Source organism: Leucopleurus acutus, assembly GCF_964270905.1.
Source record: "Leucopleurus acutus genome assembly, chromosome: 15".
Taxonomy (NCBI): Eukaryota; Metazoa; Chordata; class Mammalia; order Artiodactyla; family Delphinidae; genus Leucopleurus; species Leucopleurus acutus.
The window spans coordinates 64,512,633-64,527,331 of record NC_139157.1 but is presented as its reverse complement, the minus strand read 5'-3'; positions in this window follow the sequence as shown (position 1 = coordinate 64,527,331).

The following is a 14,699-nucleotide window of genomic DNA, read 5'->3' as shown; positions in this document are numbered from 1 at the left end:
AAGCAGAGTATGGGGAATCAGCAGAACTAAGCAAGTAATGGGGAAGGAGGCTTCGCTGTAGTAAATAGGGTGACCAGAGGAGGCGTCATTGAGCAGACGACTTTGAGCAAAGATTTAAAGAAAGTAAGGAGGCTAGAAATTTGGATTTATAGGAGAAAAACATTCCATGTACCAGAAACAACTAGAACAAAGAAGTTAAGGCAAGAGTGTGACTGGTGTGTCTGAGAAACAGCAAGGAGGCCAGTGTGGCCGGAGTTGAATGAACAAAGAGATCAGGAGATGAACTCAGAGACCGAATGAAGACCCAGAACCCATAAAGTTTTGGAAGCCACTGTAAGGACTTCACTCTTTTCTATGAGTGAAGTGGAGAAGCACTGCAGCATTTTGAGCGGAAGAATGACATGATCTGCCTTATATTTTTAAAGTATTTCTCTGTTGCTACAATGAAAATCAATGGTAGGGGACAAAGATGAAGGTAAGAGAGCAGTTTGGAGGCTATTACAGTCATATAAGCCTGATAGAATTTCTTGACAAATTGGATGTGCATGTGAGAGAAGGAGAGAAATCAAGAATGATTCCATAGTTTTTGCCCCAAGAATTGGAAGGATGCAATTTCCATCCACTGAGGTGGTTATCCCATCACAGTCCCATTTAACTGTGGCCTATGTAGAAGGCTGATGAATCACTGAGAATGATAGTGGTCTATCATAAGCTCAATGAAGAGGCATCTCCAGTTGCATTTTCTCCTTAATGGAGATACTAAATATAGTCCCTGACACCTGCGAAATTAGCTATCAAGCTGATCAATGCATTTTTCCCTCAAAACCAAAAACAAAGAGCATCAGAAGTCACTGTCAACTGGCAGAGTATACTTGTACTGTTTTGCCACGAGGCTCCATCAGTTCCTGGGTTGGCTTCATCATTTAGCTCAGTGGGACCTTAATTATCTTGTTTCCTATAGGAAATCATGCTGGTCTATTACATTGATTGTCCATGCTGATAGGGTATATTGATTGGTAAGTAGCAAGTATCCTAGATCCCTTGAAAGATACATGCATACTAGACAATGGGAAATACACTAAAGGACTTTTAGGTGCATACCACTGAAATAGTTTTTCGGCTGTTCAGGACTCTCAGGATGTTGGAATAGCCCTTCCAAAGTGTCAGATGACTTGCATCCTGGACCCCCTAACTGTGAAAAAGGCACAATGCCTACTGGGTCACTTTGGATTTGTAGATGACATATGCCAAATTTAGTGGGTTGCTCAATTGTTACACATATTTAGAAATGCTACTCCTATCTATTTAGTTAGTAACCAAGACTATTGAGAGTTTTGCGTGGGACTTAGAGCAGTGTGGGCCCTCCAGCTGGCCCAATTTGCAGTGCAAAAAGTATTGCCCGTTGTGCTTATAATCTGTTGAAATCAAGCATGTCCAAGGTGCCTGTTGTCAGACTGCAGTGCTCTCTGGAGACTATGTCAATTGCTGATGGGAAACTGCAGTGTAGAACAATAGTGTTTGGGAGGAAATTCATGTCCTCTGAGTAAAAAAAAACCTGATAAGCTCCTTGTGAACTGGGTATTATCTCATCTACTAAGCCATCAAGTTGGGCATGACCAGATTATAGGGATGAATCATACAGAAGAGGCCTAAGGAGTAAAAATATTTGTTTCCAACATAAACACTCAGTATACATGAGGAGACACTCAATGATCAGGTGTTATAAAAACACACAAAAAAGACTTATCCTGTCACTACCATTCTTTCTCACTATCAGCCTGAGTGTTTGCCCACTGGACTTATAAAGGAAGAGGCCCAAAGAGATGTTTTTCGTTAACTCTTCAACAAGTAACCCACCCCCACCCAGTCCTCACTGCACCCCCGTCCCCATCTCATATTTGATCTGGCTACAGCCGCTGCTGGGTGCCCTATCTTCCAGAGGCAGAGAACAATGTCCAGTCATCTGGTGATAAGTCAATTATATTAGACCTTTCTTATCTTAGAGAAGACAGCAGACAGAATATGTTCTCAGTGGACTAGATCCTTACACTAGATATGGATTTGGTTCCCTTGCCTACTTCTGCCAGAAACAACTTGTAAGGAATTAGAAAGCTTTATTTATTGTTAGAAGGTTCTATACACTATTGCTTCAAACGAAAGAATTCAGCCTCTGGCAAGAGAAGAAAGACAGTGGGCTGATGCCATGGTATTCAGTGATCTTTCCCTATGGTGCACCCCACCAGCTAGAAGCAACAAACCAAAAGTAATGGTGAAATGGAATTTTAAAAACTCAATTATGGCTCTGGCTAGGAAGTAATACCTTGTGAAGTAAGTTGGGCTAATATACAGGAGGATACAGATTCCATTCTGTGATTTTTTTTTTCTCCCATAGTCAAAACAAAGGGGAACGAAATAGTGAAATAGGGAGCTACATATATGACTGCTTCACCTACTGACCTACCAAGGCAACTGAATAAGTTTGTGCAGGGTGTATTTTTTATTTTTTTACCTGTTGAGAAAATCTTTTTTTTTTCTCTTTTAAACTGATAAAGTCCAGTATTTAAAGTTTATACATTTTTAAGAATAAACCAAGCTTTCACTTCTATGATAAAACTAAATGTCACAATTTTGCTGACATAATTTCTAGGATTTTACCATCTATGTCCCTGAGTAAGAATGCCCAACATTTTTTTCTTTCTTTTTTGTACTGTCCTTGTTAGAATTTTTACTGTTAAGTTGAAACTAGTCTCATAAAGTCAAGAGGGGAGTGTTCCTTCATTTTCCATTTTCTGGAAGAATTCGATTAAAGTTGAATTTACTATGTCTCTAATACCAAATATTCCTATAAAGCTATGTGAGCTTTATTTGTGTGTTTAAGTGTTTTTAAGTTACTTAATATCATTAATAATTGTATTGTTCAAGTTTTCTACTACATCTTGACCACTCTAGGAATTTCTCATTTGTGTTGAAATTTCTTACTTTTGTTGGCATATAGTTGCTTATAACTATTTACCATTTTAATCTCTGCCACGTAGATGGGAATGACCTCTTCTCATTCCTCATAATGTTAACTCATACCTTGTTATATTTTGTTCCATCTGCCAAATGTGTTCCAGATTTCCCCATTTTAAAAAATTTGCATACACAAACAACATCCACTGAATCAACCTATCTTTCAAACTAAAACCTTACCTTTGCCTTTTGCAAACAAACTCCTTTAAAAGTACAGTACATTAGTGAACAACAATGTATTTATCAGTTATATAATGCTACATTTAAAAAATCACTCCAAAAGTTACCAGGCTAAAACAAGGAGTGTTCTTAGGATTCTGTGGGTTGGCTGGGAGGTTCCTTTTGTTGATTTCTCCCAACCCACTTGCGTGGCTACATTTAACAAGAGGGTTAGCTAGGCTGGACAGTCCAAAATGTTCTCACTCACGTCTGGCAGTTACCTGGGACACCTTGGTTCTCCTCCGTGTGGCCTCTCCTCCTATACCAGGCTAAACCTGCTTCCTTCACTAGTGTCAGCCTAGCACTCTAAGGGGGAATGGTTGAATTTGAAACGCCTCTGTGGCTTAGACTACAGTACTTGTCACTTCTACTAGTAGTGGGGAAACAGTCCCCACTTCTTGCTGGGGGAAGCTGCAAAAAATTCATGGCACTGTTAATCTTCTGTAGTCTGTCTTCTGGCAGAAATTATTCACAGAGTTCTTGTGTGCAAAATGCATTCACCCTTCCAAAGACCCCCCAAAAATTTCATCAAATCAAGGCATCAGGATTGAAGGCTTTGATCTCATGATTTGTATCAGGTTGGGTGAGACCTATGTGTGAGTTCTCTTAGTCCAGAGATCTGTGAAAGAAAGAGGTAATTTATCCATCACTCTTCCTTCCCAACAGATAATGGTGAAAAAAGTATGGGGATAACCACAATAGAAATTTCCATTTTAAAAAGTGAGGGAAAGAAGGCACATAGTCAATGGTCTATGGAAATTCCAGTGATTCTGAACTTCATTTGGACACGTGCCACCACTTCCTCCTACTCCTAGAATAGAAAATGGTATTTGATAATGATTTATTTGCATTTTCTAGGAGTGGTTCTCTAAGCTTTTTTTCTCATCAGCTCTTGTCTCTTCCCTCTGGGCCTTTGGCTCAAGACCTTGGGCTCATGGTTTGCCTTCTGGGGAGACATTCCTTCTTTGTTTGTTTCTTTTCTTTCTTTTTTTAAAATACGAAATAGCCCTGTTTGCAGCTGAGTATCTTTCTCAGAGTATTCTGTTTATTTTAATCTGTCACTGTCCCTTTTAGCTCAAACTAGTACTGTTTTTGTTGATAACTTTCTCTTAATATTTTCTAGTTTCCTATGAATCTGACTGACATTTCCTCCATGATCTAAAAGATAAATTCACAATTCATTTTTAGATGGACCTCTTGCTATTTGAAGAATATGTGAAACTTCTAAGGGATAATGCCCATATGATTTTCAGATGTTCCTTTTTCCTAGCCTAGAGTAGCAATTTAATTTTCTGAGAGCTTAACAGCCTTAATTTCAAGTTTACCATGAGGCCACTTTTTATTTTAAAAAATCTTTTTGTGGGCAGAATATAGAGAAGATAAACAGGTTTATTTTCCAACCCATAATATGTACTGGGTCTTCTATAATTCCTGCAGATTTTTCTTCCTCCTTGAACTTTAGTTTATCTTTCCCTTCTCGTACCTTATCGTATGAAGCTATAAGAAGCCATTTGACAGTTTTCACGTTCTGTCTGGAAGTTTCCTTGCTCAGATTCACAAGTTCATTAGGTATATTTTTTATATTCCACATTTGTCAGATGACATTGTCTCTGACTGTTTCTCCACTGCGTAATATGGATCTCCCTTTCTCAAGCCTTTAGTAGTAATTCCTTCATTGTTCTCCCAGAATCCACTAAAACTCTCCTTGATGCTTTTATATTTTCTTCTACAACTTGGTGCCAAAACTAATGCCACATGCTTTAGTGTTTAGTCAAAACAACAATTGTCTATTAATTCTCAGGATTCCATGGGTTCTCTTCTGGGTGGGTTTTTTTTTTTTCTTCTTTTTTTTGCTGGTTTCTCCTGGACTCAATCATCTGCATTCATCTGCATCTTTGGCTGGATTGGGTTATTCACATGTCTGGAAATGAATGCTGATTGTTCTGCTGGGGCACCTCTGTTCTTCTCCATGTGGCTAATAGGCGAGACTAGCATCTCTGAGTGGTATCTCAGGACAGTGGTTTAAGAGGATGAAGATGAAATTGCAAGGCCTCTTGAGGCCTAGGCTCTAGAATTCCAGCAACATTACCTCTGCCACATTCTATAGGTTAAAGTAAATCACAAGGCCAGCACAAGTTTATGATCATGGCAAAACTGACCCCACCCCTGGATGGGTGGAGGAACAGAACATAAAGCAAAGCAATATGCATACTGGGAAATAATCTGTGGTTGTCAAGAGGAAAGCTTTTGGAGTTAATTGCCCAAGTTCAAATCCTGGTTGCATTACTCTTGGCCGTGTCCTTGGATTAATCACTTAATTTCTTTCTGGCTCTGTTTTGCGTTTTCTAAATCTGACTAATAATCCTACCTACCTCAGATGGTCATTGTTGAGGATTAAATGTGTAAAAGTATGTAAAGCATTTACAGCAGGGCCTGGTGTGTTGTAAACTCTGTATCAATGCTTGTTCTTAGTGTTTAATTTGCTGCTTCTACCTCATTACCTCCTACTCACTCTCCCCTCTTCTGTAGAATGATTGCTGTCCTACTATTTTACTGACTCTATTCTATAAAGATCATTGGTGGCCCCCAAGTGTATTAGATTGTCTTATTATATGTTGTTTTTATTACTCCTTTCTTTTGGAAACACACTAGTGATTTTCCTGACTACCTTTAAGGAGGTAGTCCTTAAAGAGGCCTTTTAAGGAGGCCCTTCAGGATCTCCTTTTTCTCTCCCTGCCCCTTTATTTTAATTGTTCACCAGTGGTCTTTCCTTTTATCAATTTTCCTCCTTTCTCAGCTCTTGCCCCCTGGGCAATCTCACCCAGTCCCATTGTTCTAACAATCAACACATATTCATACCATTCAAATATGCATCTTTATTTCTCAAATTCCTTCTATTTCTAGCTACTTACTTGGGTATCTCTACCAATATGAACCACAAGTTCTTCAAATCCAAATAGTCCACCACAGAACTGGACTGTCAAACTACACTGTATTCCACACTCCAGTCATGGGAAATTGTACTCTCATCACACCCTACCACCCAAACTTGTACCGTCTTGTACCCTTATTCCTGTCACTTATTCAATATTGTTACCTTATCCCACATTCAAAACTTCAGTCTCTATTGGACTATTATAATAGACATCATCATTGTTCTTCCTGTCTGCACCAGTAACTCGCCCTCCCGTCTGTTGCCTCTGTTACGTATGTACACACAGATCTGTCAATTCCTCTACTCAAAAATTTTTGATTACAATTTACTGATTAAACAAGTAAGATTAAAATTCTAAGGGGACTTCCAGTTCCTTCATGGTCTGTTCTCACCCTGTATGGATGGTGACACTCTTCTTTTATCCCTACATTTTCCCCTGCACTGGTATGCACATACCTGATTCTGAGTACTTCTAATCATCTCATAATCCCGTGTCTTTTCTTCTATCTCTTACTCTGCTTGAAGTATGTTTCTCTTCCTCCTGCACTTCCTCTTTTTTGAGTATGTGTAGGTTAAATATAACTCATGAAGTCTGAAACACCATGAGAGTACGGTAATTTGTTTTATACTCTTTTTATAGATTTTTGTTACATGACACTTAGCAGTCTGTCTATTGTGTAGCATCATTGAATACTTGATATTAAATGGATGAAAAACTTGGTAAATGTTCGTTTCATCCTCACTCGTCATTTGTTTCCTCTCTTTCCTCTCAAAGTACTTTACGCTTTTTTCACAGTTTTTGTTGTAATGTTTCTGAATTATGGTGGTAGCATATGTTCTATCTTCCCCACTGGCCTCTGATTATATCTGTGGGCAGAGGTTATGTTTTACTGGTCCTGACATCTACAGCATTTAGTATAAAACAGCACACACACAATGTTGAATGAATGACTTCCCACTACCCTGTCCTGTGGTTCATCCATCATTTCTTTGGTCATTCGGTAACTGGCCACCACATATCGTCAGTCACAATCCTCATGGTGACCTTCCCTGTGAATCACTGATGAGAAATTTTTAAAAGCACTGAATAAATGTATTAAAAAATAAATGATAGAATTTCACAGAAAGTGTCTTTGAGCATAATAGAATCATTAATAAAAAGCTATCTAGTTGGGGGCTTCCCTGGTGGCACAGTGGTTGAGAGTCCGCCTGCCGATGCACGGGACACAGCTTCGTGCCCCGGTCTGGGAAGATCCCACATGCCGCGGAGCGGCTGGGCCTGTGAGCCATGGCCGCTGAGCCTGCGTGTCCGGAGCCTGTACTCCGCAACGGGAGAGGCCAGAACAGTGAGAGGCCCGTATACAGCAAAAAAAAAAAAGCTATTTAGTTACAAAGTCAATGTCAAAATCAAAAAGCATATCATGATAAAAATGTGTGAAATAGTAACTTGTTTTAAACAAAATAGCAAAATATCTAGGAATATTCAGCTAGTAGTATTATTTCAAGGTATGGGAAAATAATTATAAAACCAAAATCAAAATAATGCATTTAGTATTATAAACTAAAGAAGACCTTCTTATAAGCATTGATTAGATATAATTTTAAAATATTAAGAGTTGAAATTACATACTTGGAACAGTATTTGCAATTCCATTCAGCTTCTTCCTAAGGTAGAAATCAATTAAAAAAATTTTAAACATATATACATTGAAAGAAATTAGGGCAGAATGGTTTTGTTTTAACCTCAGAGAAAATGTGTTCTAATAGTGTTTTCACTGGGAATACAATAACTGTAGTTATATAATCATGAAAAGAAAGAAATGGGTCGATGGTCATAAAACTCCCTCGATAGTCGCGGGCATTGTTAATTTAAAAGTAGGAAGGCAGGGATTAAAGTTAATGAGGGGCTGAGCCTCCATGCAATTTAGTTAAACTCTTTAACACAAAAGCTGGTAGAATATATGGAAAGAACGTACCAGAGGGAGCAACAGGAGACAAGGTTGTGAATCAGTCCGTGAAAAAGAAGAGAAAAACAGGACACCCTTTAGAGGAAATGATAATCACATAGTTCCATCACTTGGTAGATTAGAGCAATCAAAGGGGTTAGAAATTCCAAATTCAGTCATTTGATAGATTGGAGAAATCACAATAAAGACATAAAGGTAAATTTGTATTTCTCATGAGGAAAATCGAAGTGGATTATTAGGTACTCCCATAGCTGTTAAATATTATGTTGACTATAATTCTTCCCTGGGTGCCTGAGAATGTGTCTCTTCTGGTCATAGAAAGAGCAAAGTTACTTCTAGACCTTTATTTTCAGACTGCCTAGATGTCAAAATTACATTACTCTCGGGGAGAGAATAGCCATTTTCAGAGTTAGTGGTTGCTACAGCAGGGATAAAATTTTCACTATCCACACAAAGTAAATTGAAAGCTGGACAAGACCCCAGGTAGCAGTAGTGAGATAGTCTGTAAAAAATTTCTTTCACTTAATTCCTTCTTTCATCTATTCGTTCATTTATTTAATAACCATCTCACACCTACTATGAAATCGTTTTAGCCTGTTATAATCCAATGGCTACGTGTTAAAATTGACTATGTTCAGAGCTTGAATAGTGATTTTTAAGACTTTTTAAGCAGGCTTTTCATATATATATGAAAAGATATATGAAAAGATATATATATATATCTCAGTAAGATGTTGAAGTTCTTTTTTATTGCAGGTAAGATATATCTATTTGGCATCAAAATATTCTTTTCAGTCAATTCTAATTACATTCTATTTAAAAACAGTTGGTCTTGTATTCATAAATGTAGTTTATATAGAATGGGCAAGAAGCATTTAAACAATAAGACCACGGATTCCTGTGGCCAGGGAAATGCTGTCAAACGGAACCTAGGAAATCTTGCAGAATCAACTTTCCACTAAAGAAGATTTTTTATGAGATCATATTCAGTTTGAAAGCAGTTCTTTTCCTGCCACAAATAGACTATAAAACTGCTATGGTCATAGGGCAGACCAGAAACCATGAAGACAGACAAAGACCGTTGCAGTGCAGCTCAGTGTATGGGGGACCAGCCATCCCCAGGTAAGACAAGCGGTTTTAGAATCATGTGCATTTTCTGATCATGGAAAGAGAAAAGTTGCCTCCAGATTTATTTCCCTATACAGGGAATATGTGACTGAAAAATAGAAAGCTTCCTTAGAATACAGTAAATTGTATTTCAAGTGCCAACATTGTAGAGTTGCAGAGAGGGAGACCAAATTATTTGCAATTATTTGGGAAACCCTGATAAGTAGAAGCAATAATTCTGCTGCAGACTTACTTAAAAGATAATCAGATTATGATGAATGTGCAAATAAAGACAAAACAGGAAGAAAATACTTATATCCACTGCATAGGAATAAATGGTTTACCAGTACTTGTGAGGAAGAATTAAAAATTGACCTATATACAACATTATCTATGTCATAAGGATTAATGTGTAATCATTTCTGTATTGGTCTTCTTCCTTACTATTGGATCCAAAAATCTCATTCAATCCTGTATTTTAAAAATATAAATCTTTGAATAAAATAACTCTACTGATACAGATAGACATCTTGACCAAGTTAATTTGAACTGACAACAATAATCAAGATTTTACTGCCCGATTTTATCATCCTAGGTGAACTGCAGCTGCACAAACTAATAGCTTCTCAAGAGTTTACGTATCAGTGTACACTTCACTTTATTTGGTTTTAAACTTACATTTTTTTAATCTTAGATAAAAGGTGGGGGTGGATCAGTTTTCTTACTCTCTATATGCCCTGTGGCATATCCATAAAAACCAACACACAGCATATATACTGTTATTTGTGACATGGTTCCTCATCATGACAACTGAATTAATTGTGTTTGCTTGTGTTTACATGGCTCATATGGAAGACGTGTTCATATTATAGATATGAACAACTCCACATTAAAAATGTAGTTATAATAGTAAAAATAACATGCCTAATACAGATTATTTAAAAATACAGAAATACATAGAGTAAGAATTAAAAGTCCCAAGTGAAACCCTTGTGTTCCCACCTCATTGTTCAGAAGTAACCACTAATGATATATCCATGTATATCTTTCAAGCTTTTTACCACCCATTAAAAATATATATTTATATCCATTTTAAAGATAAAGAAAGCAAGCCATAAAGAGGTTAAGTAATTGGGCCAAAGTCATACAATTAGTAAGTGGTGTAACTGAGTATTAAACACAGACAGTGTTACAGAATCCATGTTTTAACTATCCCATTCTTGTCTTACCTATATTTAAAATAAAAATACATATCCACATAAGAATATTATACTAAATGTTCTGTGACATGATCTTTAATATATTTTGCAAATACAAAAAATAATCTATTTTTGTTGTTTTCCAATATTTGTGTGGTATTTCAAAGTAAGCACTCACTGTATTTAATTTCACCATATAAAAATTAATGGGCACATAGGCTGTCAAATATTTGACTGCTACTTAAAAAAATATAATGAATATCTTTGTACATACATCTCTGTGTATGTGGCTGTATTTTTATAGGAGAAATTTTTAGAAGGGGAATTGCCTTGTCAAACTATGTGTACATTTTAATTGACCTCCTAAGGACTTAGTGTACCAGAGCTTGTTTTCCCAGCTTTTTACCAACAGAGGATATTATCAATCACTTCAAACATTTTTCAAAAGTCATGTGTAAAAAGTAGGATTGAATTTTTTTTTGGTGATTTCTTGATAATATTGAAGGTTGACAATCCACTCATTCACATATTAATTACTCGAGTTTCTCCTTTTTTTGAATTACTTATATGTATGTGTTTCCCACTTCATATTAGTTTAGTTAATGTTTTCTTATTGTTTGGAGAAACTCTATATTTTGTATACTAACCCTTTATCTGTCGTATACACACACTAATATTTTTCTTAGTCTCTCTTATCTTTGTTTTGGATACTTAGGCTTATTTATGACGTTCTTATATGGGTAACTTTGCCAATCACCCCTTTATGTTTGAGGTGTGTATCCCTGTCTGTGTGAGGGAGATATCAAAAAACCTTCATGGAGGTAATAACAGCATAATGAGTTTATAGACGTAAACAGAATTTATTCACATCAAGTGATGTTGGAGAGGGGGATTCTGGAGAGAACTCATTACCTGAGCAAAGGAATAGTTCTGAGCAGTCACACGGGCTGTTCAGGGAAAATATAACCATTTGGTGTGCTGGAGCTTAAAATGTGAGGCATACAGTGGCAGCAAATGGGATTGAAGAAAGATAGGTAGATGCTAGATAATGGCGAGGTTGTGTGCTACAATAAGCAACCTGGAAATGCACCTTAAGGCAATGAGGAGCCGCATATGGGGAGGTGAAATGGTCATATTTGCGTTTTGTTAGAAGATTCTGACAACTGTAGGAAGGATGGATTTGAGAAACTCAAGGTAAGGTGGTGACCAAAGGAGACTTAGTATTAGACCAGATGATGCTCACCTAAAACTAGGGTGCTGGTAACTGAGAAGGAGAAGAAATGTGTTCCTCTGTCCCTAGCTTTGAAAGGTGCTAAATTTTTTTAAAAAAAGCAAATGAATAGCTTTTTTTTTTTTTAACTCTTTTAGTCTAGTCCACCTAAAATTTTACTTCCTAAAGGTTTTTAGTTCCCATTGATTTTGATAGTGATATACTCAGGCCTATTAAAGAAAAACTCTCCATGTTCAACAATGTGCCACAGAACGCTCAGATCACTATTGGAATGTTTTCTGTTGTGTGTGGAAAGCTTATGCTACCTCCATGTGTAATATTTTGCATACTTTAATATGTAATACTTCAATGTAATTTATGAATAAAAGCTTATAAATTCATGATTAATTTTTCTTATCTAGTCATTAATATAAGGGAAACTAGTATCTTCTGAATCCCTACTATGTATCTCTACTAATTATTTTCTGTTACCTTTACTATAAAGACAAAACTATATGATAGGCATTGTAACTATTTGACACAAAAGATACTAAGTCTAAGGAAAGTGAGTAAATTTCTCGGAAGACAGTAGATTCTGTACTTTAATCTAGATCTTTAATTTTAAAATACATTCTTTGGCCTAATCAACGATACCTATTACCTAGAATTTAAAGGTTAAGCTTGACCACTCTAAAATAATGGCATAGTACTGAAAATAGCAGTCAGAAAATTGTGAATTGCTTACATTTTTTATTTTGGGGTTCACAAATCCTAATAGGAGAAATTTACTTTCAAAGAGATATTTCTACCTTTTCTGGCATTTTGGTCTTTTGAGCATTTAAACAGCTTTAGCATAATGTCTCATATTTTTCCAAGTAGGAGATAAGTGAGGTCAATCACTCCCCATCTCATCATTTATCTCCAAGGCATAAACAAAGGAAACAAACAAAAATTTTGAATTAAATAAAAAAAAACTGAGTCGTATCATAGCTTATATCGAAGTATTTGAGTTGGAAATTAATTATATACCAGCATATATACGAGTATTAATTATATACGGGCATAAGTGATGAATTTTCTAATTTATCTTAAATTAATTTTTGTATGATTACTCATGGCCTCTGGAACATATAATAAAACAAATACAAGCAGAATATTAAGTGGTCATTTTTACTTACACATTTTAACAAGTTAATTCTTTTAGAGGAACATATCAACTAGAGGTTTAATATATCTTGGGGTTCAAAATGTTGTTACATTATTTAAATTAATTTAATGACTTACAGCAGCAACAGACTATGTGTAAGTATACAATATCATTGCCGGCATTTTCCCCTACTGAGTCTTCTCTGCTGTGTTTGGCAGTCTGTGTCAGACCGTAGTTTGATTGGTAGAGCATCAGTTTGCTCCCTGTCATGAGGTTTCTCTACTTTAATCAGCCTTCAGATTAAATGGATTTTATTGCACCTGGAAATAAATAACCGCATACTGCGTTTTTTTTTTTTTTTTCTTAAAATAGATCAGACCTAAGCTGTGAACCAGAGGCATGTTTTAGAGCTTAACATCTTCTCTTTTGATTGGTGAAATCTATCTGAATTTGCATGAAGTATGCATATATACATCATAATTACACAAACATTTTTCAAATTAATTTTTAGCCCTGTTTAAATGATATTATCAGATCATTGCTATAGCTTTTAGGGGTTTACTTTTACTTGTGTGAAACATTTTTTCATATTAATGGAACTAGAATTATATTGCATTTTATATATAAGGGATCAAAACAACTTACACACTTACACAGCATTTCAGATTCTCTCTTAATGCTTATTTTCTCTTGAAGTATTTTTTAATTGCTAATGAAGATCTTATAAGAATATGAATTGGATAAAGGAGAAAGTAAAATTAATTTTTAGACTAATACACATCATCTTTTAAATGCTGCCACCAGTCCCTTTAATTTGTTGACTTTCTTCTGACCTACTTATTTTACATGTTTTAAATGCTTCCATCATAAGGTGTTTGGTAAGTGCTTAATCATATAGATAATGATGTGAATATAAAGTGCAGCAAGGTAAAGTAATCACATACTTTAACTGGTCAATGAACAATGAAAATCACCTTAGACCCTTCCCTTCCCGTATTCACTTACATCATGACACAGAATGTATTCTCGGAGAAAACAGGACAAGGATTGACTGGTGTCATCTGTTTACCATCCAGCTCCAAACTGGATGGTTGATTTGTTTGTTGAAAACAACTTGAACATTCTTCTTAGCATCTCAGCTGAAAAAGGGCCAAATAGTCACTGAAACCTGGTCTTCGCAGTCAGCAAACGGAATTGTTAATGACCCTGGCAAAGCAACTTCAGTGACTTGGAAGACATGTTACCAGATTGCTCCTGGTCAAGGGGAGGAAGGAAGGGGAGAAAGCAAGAGGATAGTAATGCACAAAGGGGCCTCAAAGGATTGCAAAGACATTTAAGGTTTATGTTTAGCTAGAGGGAGACAGAATCAAGAGAGTACTACTTTTTAATATAAAAACATTTGAGCACATTCATAAGCAGAAGAAACCAATGATGACAAATATGTTACAGAAAATGCAGAGAAAAGGATTATTAGCTAGAGCAAAGTCCCTGAACATGTAAACCAGTGTGGGAGACCAAACACTGGGAGACGAATTAGCTTTCAACACGAGGAGGGCAATGACTCTTTCCATTTAGAACAAGAATTTCTAAGTCATTTGTTTTCATGTCTCTGTGTCTGGAGACAAAAACAGTTGAGTAAATGGAAAGTCAAGATGGTAGGACCTGCCACTGGACAGAGGAGAATTTTTTAAACTAAATATTATTTTCATTCTTTAAGAGGAGATTAATTATGTCATAACTGAACTATGCAAGCAGAACTCAAATAGTAAAATCTCCAAATATCTTCTGGTTTAAGTTTATGAACACTTCCAATGAACACTTTATATTTTCTTTTGACTGAGTCCAAATGTTATCGAATGAGAATGGGAAAATGAGTTATTCACTGACATATGAAATGGAAAGA